Source organism: Vidua chalybeata, chromosome 3, assembly GCF_026979565.1.
Source record: "Vidua chalybeata isolate OUT-0048 chromosome 3, bVidCha1 merged haplotype, whole genome shotgun sequence".
Lineage (NCBI taxonomy): Eukaryota > Metazoa > Chordata > Aves > Passeriformes > Viduidae > Vidua > Vidua chalybeata.
Window position 1 is genome coordinate 37,667,850 of NC_071532.1, and position 9,796 is coordinate 37,677,645.

At 41.6% G+C, this 9,796-nt stretch overlaps 1 long non-coding RNA gene across 1 annotated transcript; it reads right to left on the reverse strand.

Moving 5' to 3' along the window:
• Positions 1-1,562: 1,562 nt before the first annotated feature.
• LOC128786509 (uncharacterized) lies at positions 1,563-4,256 on the reverse strand. Its single transcript, XR_008430312.1, has 4 exons — positions 4,168-4,256; positions 3,969-4,056; positions 3,512-3,549; positions 1,563-1,842 (listed from the first exon to the last, which is right to left on the reverse strand). It is a non-coding gene; the product is annotated as an uncharacterized LOC128786509 (long non-coding RNA).
• Positions 4,257-9,796: the final 5,540 nt, after the last annotated feature.

Genomic DNA, 9,796 nt, shown 5'->3' on the forward strand with positions numbered 1-9,796 from the left:
TTCGTTTCTTACACACTTTTAACTGCTGTTCACATCTACCCCCTGCTTTGGAGGTCATTCATTGCTCATATTTTTAGTGAGAAGGGAAGGATGAGTGCTGTGAGCCTCAGGCACATGTGGATGACACCTGCAGGGGCTGGGGACAACAGCAGTGCCAGAGCAGTGAGAGTGGCACTGACCCATCCTCAGTCGCTCACAGTTTTGCAAACCTCAACTGCCTGAGCACAAGTTGTCTGCTCCAGCTGTCTCCTGAGGCTCCTGCCTTGGAAAGCTTTGGCAGGAGTGATCCAGCTGATCGTGAAGACGTGGTTAGGAAGAAAGGCAGGGTAAACTCTTGGATAGCTCAGGAATGGAGCAGTGCAGAGGCAGTTTGTGCACTGGGGATGCTGCCATGGAGTTCTAGATCTGTCTGCCTTGAGAACCAGCCCTGGCTAAAGGAAATCCTCCAAGCTTGGTGTGAGTCAAGAAGAGTAGGCAAAATTAAAAGTGTTTTTGAGGACCAGCTTAGTTACTGGGCATAGGAGGGTGCTGGCACAGCAGCACAAGGTGAATTCATGTCCTGCAGTTGGCTTGCTTGCTCAAGGCCTGATGCTTCCCAGTTCTGCTGTTCCCCCTCTGGCACACAGAAATGAATCTGCTTTTGAGCGCCCAGTGGTTGTGTTTTATATAAAATGTGGCTGACATCTCCCTCCTTCCCTGATCCCATCAGCTGGAAAAGCTTTTTCCTGGGCTTTCTCTGCCTTCCTAACAGGTATATTTGGATTCTACTGTGAACACTTCCTTTTGCTCAGCATGAGCTGGACCAACAGATTCACCAGCTCCTTTTTCTTTTCAGCTTTTCTTTCTAAACACATGAAGTTGCTTCACAAAGTCCTCTCACTGTTGCTTTCTAAAACCTCCCTCAGAGGAATGTTCTGTTCCCGGGAAGGGAGGAGGGGTATTTTCCTGTGCCATCTTTGTATCAGTATCTCAAGACTCTTCCAAGCAGACTTTTTGACTGGGGGCTGAGACCCTATAGAGTTGTTACTACCCTGTGTGACTGGATGTAAATGTGTGTGCAGGAAGGGTTTAAAACAGTTAGTAAGAGATACCACAAGGAATCTCATTTTAAAACTTCCTTTCACCACTTCAGTGTTGAATTGATTGGACATTTAATTCTTTAATGATAATAATGATTAAAACTTCTTATTTATCTCTGTACATCAAGGTAAAGGCCATGTTTGCCAGGACTGGGAAATGAACTTAGTGGGTATAATAGACCTCTGCCTGTTAGTGGGAACACAGAAAGGTATAAGAAAGGGACATCCATTAATTTTTTTCTCTCTTCTTCTATCTTTAAACACATAAACATAGTGCAGCCTCTGGGGTGACACTTCTCTTTCATTGTGATAAGTCTCTTGACTTAAATGGGCACAATGTGTGTGAAGAACAGACATTCAGATCAGAGACAGAGTGTTAAGAAACTGATTTCTCTGTGCTTAAGCCTGGACATAAATGCAGTTTTTCAATCCAAAGTGTATTTTATTGTGAATCATGTTCTTATTCTTAAAAGTAATGTGAGCTCTTTATCTGCCATTGACAATCCTAGTGTAGGATTTCAGTGGAGGAACATCTCAATTGCATCACTTAGATTGACACAGGTGCCAAATCCATGATCTATTCTCCTACTCACAAACCCCTTTCCTTTTTGCTTTGGTTTATCCAGGAAAAATGTGCCAGATCTTTAAGAGGTGAAGTGTGACCTGCAGCAGATGGCCTTAATTCCAGAGTACAGGAACCAGTTCCTATTTTTGTATGTCCACTCGTATTTCCAGCTATAGGCTGAGACATAACATTTCCTGGCTGAAAGGAAAAGAAAGAAATGTTGCATAAGAAATTTAAAGTATTTCCCCACAACTTCCTCTGATTATTATTGTAAAAATGTCAAAGCCCCAGATATTTTCCTGATCTCTGAAGTTATGCTGAGTACAGCTCAACTGTGTCTCAGGTATAGTTGAGTTTGGGTTTTTTTATTTTGCGAAGAGGGTGTTTCCTTTTATTTTAGTTATTTATATTACAAACCTGCACTTTAGTGTAGATCAGTATTACACTGTGTTATGTGGCACTCAGGTATTTCTTTTGTCCTTCAGCTTTCCCAAAATCACACCTTTGGGGCCTGATCCAAAGCCTGACAGTTGATTTCAAGCTCTTCACAAATATCAAATGGCTTTGGATCACAACTTGTCCCTCATTCAAAGCCTCAGCACCGAGTAGTCAGAGAATTGACTCTGACTACTCACTGAGACCAGGAGTGCAAATTATATTGCAGATGGGGCCTGTCCATTTTTATTGAGTGAAAAATTAAACAGCACAGTTAAAAATTGTAAACCTGCCTTGCACGATCTCTACAGAAAGCTGCAGCTGGAGGCTGGGCTTGGATAGCCTCAAAGGGGAGTGCAGTGCGTTCACAGTCAGGCTGGGGGTGCCTGGGTGATTTATTCCTGTTTAGTTTGTCACAGCATGTGACAAAATGGCCTGGGAAAATGTTTCCTTAGTGATTCAATTCTTAAGGTGCGTTAGGCAGCTTGCAGGATGAATGCAAGAAGTGTCATGGCAGACAGGGAGCTACAGGGAGCTGGTTAAATCTACTTCACTTGAGTGGCCAGCATAAGAGCACAAAGAGGTCAATACTTCCATAATTATTATTATGATTTTCTGTTTAAAATATGCCAAGTTCTTCAGGAAGAAAAAATTAAAAGAAAAAATTTCTTTTAAAAAAATCTTTTAAATTACGCTTCAAAGCATTAACTTGTCTAGTAGCTTCCTAATTTCCCCAAGGATCTAAGAAATAGGCATTAGGATTTCTGGAGCAAGACAAAGACTCTTAAAATTCTAGATTTTTAATATACAAGTATTTTATATATGTTACTGCAATGGAGCACCTAATTTTGTGTGACTGTAGCTGGTTACTGGAGCCTTTACAGAAGTAGTTGTAGTTATAGGCAGAGTGTGCTGTATTTTTATCTGCAGACAAGCCTTCAGCATTTGGGAGAAACAAACATATTTCCATTTTATGTGTCTCTTCGGCAAAATGTTTTGCTTGTGGAGAAGAATGACTTCTCTTTCTGAATTTGGAAACTAGTAAATAATGCCCATCTTACGTGTTCAACAAGTTTATTTTCTACTGCAAACGAATGAAGTGTTCTCTGTGGTGATGAAAATGAGAAGAACATTACCAATCCATTATGCAGCACTCCAGAGAATTAACTTTAGCACAGCAAGTAAATAACCCTCCCAACAGCCTTAGGAACTTTCAAAATACATATTATCAGTATTAAAAGAATGGGATGCTGAGTTCTAATTTCTTTCTTATTTAAGCTGAGCAAGTTGGGATATGTATGTGGTAACTGTTCATAATGTCACTACAAGAAGTTTATTGTGCCAAATGACACCTGATGTGCCAATTACATCCTGCTTGGCCCTAATTCAAATTAACAGGAAATGTTAAATCAGGAGTGGTGCTATACCTTACCATTAGGGAATATTCAGGAGCATGCAAGGATTGTGTGCCTGTAGGTAAAGAAAAAGTGTTTGTTGGAAGAACTGCTGTACATTGAAGGGCTGAACTAAAGACCTCTCAGCTTGGAACAGTCAGGGATGAGACTATTGGGAAAGGGGAATATTTAGGTATAATCATCCAAGTATAGAATAAAGATGCTGCCATTGCCAGTAAGTATTTTTGTTCTGTATTTAGGCAGGAGAATGACCAACAATGATAATGAAATACTTCCCATTCCAGCCCTAATTCAGGAGAATATTAATCAGGAATTTATCGGTGGGAAATGGCAGGATGTAATGTGTAACCCTTTGTTTTTTGTGGATGACCAGGCAGATGTGAGCTCTGAGAAGCCACCACAGCCAAAAGGGCTAAGGAAATTCTTGAATGAATGTAAAAGAAAATTTCAAGAGAATGAGAGAGGTTCTTTTACCTGGTTTTGGTGCTTGTGTGACTGCTGCTGGCAAACTCTCTGCGTGCAGCTCTCTTCCCCTCTCCATAATTCAAGTGGATAATGACAACTGGAGAGTGTTGAGAGAATAATGACAAGAATGATGAAAGCACTGGAAAGGAGAGAGATGGGGACGGTGAGGATAGAGATGGGCACTTGAGGAGCTTGTCCTTGTACTTACAGTCTTCCCAGCTCTTCAGAGCACCTTCACATCCTATGCTCAGCACTGGAATAACAGGAGCTGTTCCATGGGCTTGGCACAGAGGGGAAACTCTTCCTGTTGCTGTGCTCTGGAGGTCACAGACACCTCTGCCTTTGGAGCTCCTCTCTGTGCTGTCGTGAGGAAGCAGAAATCTCCTCAGGCAGATTATTTTGGGAGTTGCCTCCACTGAAATAAGTACAGAACTACTGTCCTGACACCCTGAGGCACAGGGGAAGCACGTCAGCCTGGTTGAGGTGTGTTGGACTTGTGTTAATTTGGTTTGGTTCCCAGTGGAAGATTGTCTTGGTTTGAAAAGACACGTGTCTGCTAAAGAAGGCAGGAGCCCTCCCTGAAATGGAAAATGTAAATCCCACCCTTCCAAACTGTCATAATTTTGAAATTAAGGGGCTTTCAGGCAAAGATATAGGACAGGAATAACAGTTCTTTATTAGGGAAGAAAATAAAAATAAAATAAACAATGCAGTAATACAAAACAACACTGACAGAGTCAGAATACAACCTGACACCCTGTGGGTCAGGGTGTTGGTAGCAGTCCCATTAAACGGTGGCTGCAGCCCTCCTGCAGTGACAGCTGTGGTTCCATTGAAGCAGGGATCCTGTAGAAGGGTGTAGTTTTCCTCTGAAGGTCATGGTGGTGTAGGTGGGCCTAGTCTTCCTCTGGGAATCCAGTGGAAAAGGCTGCCTGTGGTGTTCCAAATGTCAGATTCTATCCAGGATGGAATGTTTGGCTCCTCCCCTAGGGCAGAGCATCTCCCAGTGGGATGATGGAATTTTATCAGCCATGCAGTGACACTCAATGGCCCAGTAACAGAAGATATCTCCTGGTGGGAGGATTGGTTGTGGAAGAGCTAAAGAAAACTGCCCAATTATCAGAAGATAACTGTCCCACCTCTGACAGATGGGAATAGAATACACCCCCCCATTTCCAACCTAAGACAACGATGTTGTTTATTGGACACTTCCTTTCAAAAGGTTTCCTTGACAGGACATTTTTCCAAGGCCAGTGTATCAGGCCTATATGTAACTGCTGAATAACTTCTATCCAAATCAGAAAAAAAGAAGAAAATAATTATATCCATACTGTTATGTAATTTAACTGTTGGCCTTAGTGAAGTGCATTGTAATAGAACTTTTCAAGGTAAAATGTGTCCTCTTGTAAAGGTTAAAGGCTAATAATGCTGTGAAATCTCCACAATTATGTCATGCAGAAAAAAAATCTCTACAGTTAAATTATGTAGAAAATATTTACTTCATTTTTCAGGTGCAAATTAGAAGTTTATATCTATTATTTCTCTTTGAAAATATTGAAACATTTCAAGAATATTGATATAAGAGTCATTAATAGTCTGAAGCACTTTTTGATACTGTTTATCTTTCCATGACAATGGATTTGAGGTAGTTTTATTATCTCTATTTCAAGAAGTATCCTTAGAATCCATAGACTTCAAAACTGTGTGTAAAGAAATGTAACATTAATTATGTTATGAAAAAGATATTGGTTCTTTTTGAGCATTTTAAAGGATATTTTTATTAAATAAGTTACAAGCTACAAAATACCCCGAGAAAGAAAAGAAAAGCTATTATTGTTGGTTCAGTGACTGATGACAGCAATTGAGAATCTGGGGAAATGGATTTGCACAAAACTGTGATTTCTTAGCTGCTGTTCCAGTAATATGGAATGCTGGATTCGGAGAAAACATGGGAAAAGAATAAGAAATTATCACAAAAATGAAACAAAATACTCTGTTGAAGTTTTGTCTGCCAGAGTGAACAGTTATTACTGTAAGAATGGAGTAGCAATCCCATGGTTAAGTGCTTTCACTTGTCTCTTCTCCTTGGATTCTCCATCCTCAGCTTTAACTGGGCTGATGAACTCCTACCACAGGTGAGGACACAAGCAATTAAAAAAAAATCACTGAAGGATGCAGAATGTAGAGAAAAAAGTGTCAGAAAAGACTGCAGAAAAATTTGCAGCTTCACTTCTTACTCTAGAGAAAAGCATCCTATTTGGATCTCTTAATAAAAACTAGAGCCATATGTCAATTTAGAAACAATTGTTTTCTTTAAAATATGTAAGACAAGCGATTTGCCATCTTAAAATCATTCTGCTCATTTATGTAGAAAAAGGGGAGAGTTTTGTTTCCTGGATGAAAGCATAGCTCAATATTTAATTTCTGGTTTTATTTTGATGCATATTTTAATGCTCTGACCATAGATTTGAGAAAAGAAATCCCATTATGTATGCACATAATACAATAAACTTCGTGCACCCTCTGATATCCATGTGAGCCTGGCAAGCTCTGGAATATTCCATGGTCTCCTACATTCCATTGCAATCTCCTGATCCGGAGCCATGGAAGTTTCAATGCCCAGGTTCAGAGCTCACCGTGACAGACATGAGGGTGTCCGGGATCTGTCACCTCCCTGATGCAAACCTGTTGCACAGCCTAGCCCTTTCTCAGGATTAACCCTTTCCCAGGGTGTCTTAGGTTGGAAATGGATGTGTGTATTCTATTCTTATCTGATGGGGCAGTTATCTTCTGTTAATTGGGCAGTTTTTCTTTAGCTCTTCCACAACCAATCCTCCCTCCAGGAGATATCTTCTGTTACTGGGCCATTGAGTGTCACTGCATGGCTGATAAAATTCCATCATCCCATTGGGAGATGCTCCGCCCAGAGGGAGGAGCCAAGCATTCCTAACTGGATAGAATCTGACATTTGGAACACCACCGGCAGCCTTTTCTACTGAATTCCCAGAGGAGCAGCTTTTTCTCTACTGGATTCCTGGGGAAGAGCAGGCCCATCTACACCACCATGGGACCTTCAGAGGAAAACTACACCCTTCTACAGGATCCCTGCTTCAATGGAACCACAGCTGTCACTGCAGGAGGGCTGCAGCCACCGTTTAATGGGACTGCTACCAACACCCTGACCCACAGGGTGTCAGGTCATATTCTGACTCTGTCAGTGTTGTTTTGTATTACTGCATTGGGGTTTTTTTCTTGTTTTTTTTCTTCCCTAATAAAGAACTGTTATTCCTGCTCCCATATTTTTGCCTGAAAGCCCCTTAATTTCAAAATTATGACAGTTCAGAGGGAGGGGATTTACATTTTCCATTTCAGGGGAGGATCCTGCCTTCTTTAGCAGACACGTGTCTTTTCAAACCAAGACACAGGGTTAGCCCTTTCCCAGGATTAACCCCTTCCTAGGATTAGCCCTTTCCCAGGACCAGCCTAAGTCCTGCAGCATCCGTGTTGATCCTGTCTCAGAAATAGCTGAAATACCAAAGCTTGGGCGCTGTCTGTGGCAGGAAATCTGCAGTGTAGCTCTCTGCTCCTCCCTCCTCAGAAGACCTGTGCTGCCCACAGGGAGAAGTCCAAACTGTGGGATTTGCATCCTGCATGAGCAGGGTCTGTGAGACAGCAGCCTGAAGGGGTTTTATGGGAGTCCCTTTGTTCCCTCAGGTGGTTTGCAGGGACTGCCATTGTCTGGAGCAATATGAAGAAGAAACCAAGGAATAAATTGCTGTCCCATGAGCAGGAATTCAGGCTGGGGGAAGGTCACAGGGGTTTGCTGGAAGCTCAGCTCCTCCCGGGCTGCCCTGGCAGAGCTGGGGCTGAGCCCTTGCCTCCCCGCAGCACGGCTGCAAGGCTGGAGGGGCTCGCGCCCTTCTGCTGGCCAAGCACCTGAGAGTGGCAACAGGGGCTGGAGGACAAATGAGACTGATAAATATGAGTTTGAAGGCTCTGAAGGAATGTGCAGGCATCCCGGCTAGTGCGGTAATCCCGGGCAAGCGTTGTTCTTGGCAAACATTTATTCAATGGCTGTTTAATAGCTCCTGAGTGACAGCGGGGCCGCGCTGTAATCCCAGTCATTCCCTCCCCCGCCCGCCCGTCACTCTGCAGAGAGTTCCCTCTCCTGTGAACTGTGAGGGAGAAAGGATGTAACTGTTCTTTCTGGAAATTCCACTTGAACCAGGGTTCAAGGATAAATATTACCTCCCCTCGGATATGTTAACTATTTTTTAATTATGTGATCTGATATTTTAACAGTGTGTACAGTGCAGCAGAGCTTTGGGTTTGTTGTTTAAATATCTTTGATGGTATGTCATAACAAATTAGTTTCTAAATGTTGCCAATTTGGCAGACAAAGCTGATTATTTCCTGCAATCACACTGCATATGTGCACAAGATTATAATTAATGACCAGGGATGCCAAGCACACTTTAATAATGATCCTTCAGCATTTAAGGGACTGTTAGAGTTATTGGCATTTGTGCCTCGTGTTGCAGAGGATGGGGGCAATGAATACTGATAGATCTATCAGTGTCATAGAATCCAATAGTTTCCTGATTTTTCTTATAAATTGGGGGATTCACTGGGAGTTATTGACAAAGCAGCTGCAGCGAATATTAACAGTGTTTGTGCTGCTTTCACTGAAGCACTACGAACTCCTAATTAGATTGGAATTGTTCTTTTGGCAACTTTGCAAGGCGGTTTTCCTTTGCATAGTGTCCATTTTGTGTAAGGATTACAAGAAAATCAGGGACAGATCTTTGAAGAATACCTGAATGTCAAGACAGCAGAGGGGAGGGTTGGATCAGAATAAAAACGGAAGTGGAAAGGCACAGTGGATGCTTAAAATAAAGAAAAGATAGAGTTTGTAATACAACCTAACAGACACAGGACATGGAATCAACGTTAGGGCTTTTCTCAGGATGTTTCTCCAGTTGAAATTGTTAACAGTAAAATCAAAATCTACACATTTTTCAAATTGAAACTTTATGAACAATCTCTTGGCTATTGATATTTTCACCAATGTTTATGGAGAAGTTTATTAAACAGACAGTTTTTTAGTAAAATTATATCATTCAAACTCTGGGGGAAAAAAAGTTAGTTTATCATAATTATTTTACTCTCATCAACTTTGGTTTTCAAATTTATTTCAGCCAGGTCTAATTCTTCACCCTTTAAATTTTCAATATGATTTGTGGATAGGATTCTGGGATTTTGATTTTAATTTAATAAAAATAAAAATTTTTAAAGCATTACTTTATTGAGTAAAGAAACTTTTGAAGAGGACAGACTTCAGCTCATTATTCTTTAGCAAGTTGTCTTATATATCAGATTCTATGGAGACAGGCTGGAAGATTGACATGGATACCTTGAATTAAAACCCACTTATCATAGACATCTATGAGGGAGGCATTTCCCAAGAAAGGGAAAGATGTGTTGGTGCTGATACATCTCATTAAGTCCAAACCACGAAGTTCCAACCAGCAGAAACTTCAATTTTACTCAGACTCGTGTAATTGAACAAAATCTGAGCGCGTGAGAGTTTTTACAGACCAGGCAAGAGCAGGTGAGGGGAGGGGGGAAATGTCCTGGCTGAGTGAGAATTACATACCTCAGCTGTTTGCACAAGGCAGAGCTGGCACTGAGAGGAGGGGCTGGAATCTCTTTCAATCCCAAGGTCAAGCAGGTGGCTCTGTTTGGGGGACACTTCTGCTGAGCTGATGTTTATTTGGTGTTTCATTGTCCTGACTTACAGGTGATGGTTTTTGCTCTTGGTTGAAAAAGTCTCCTCT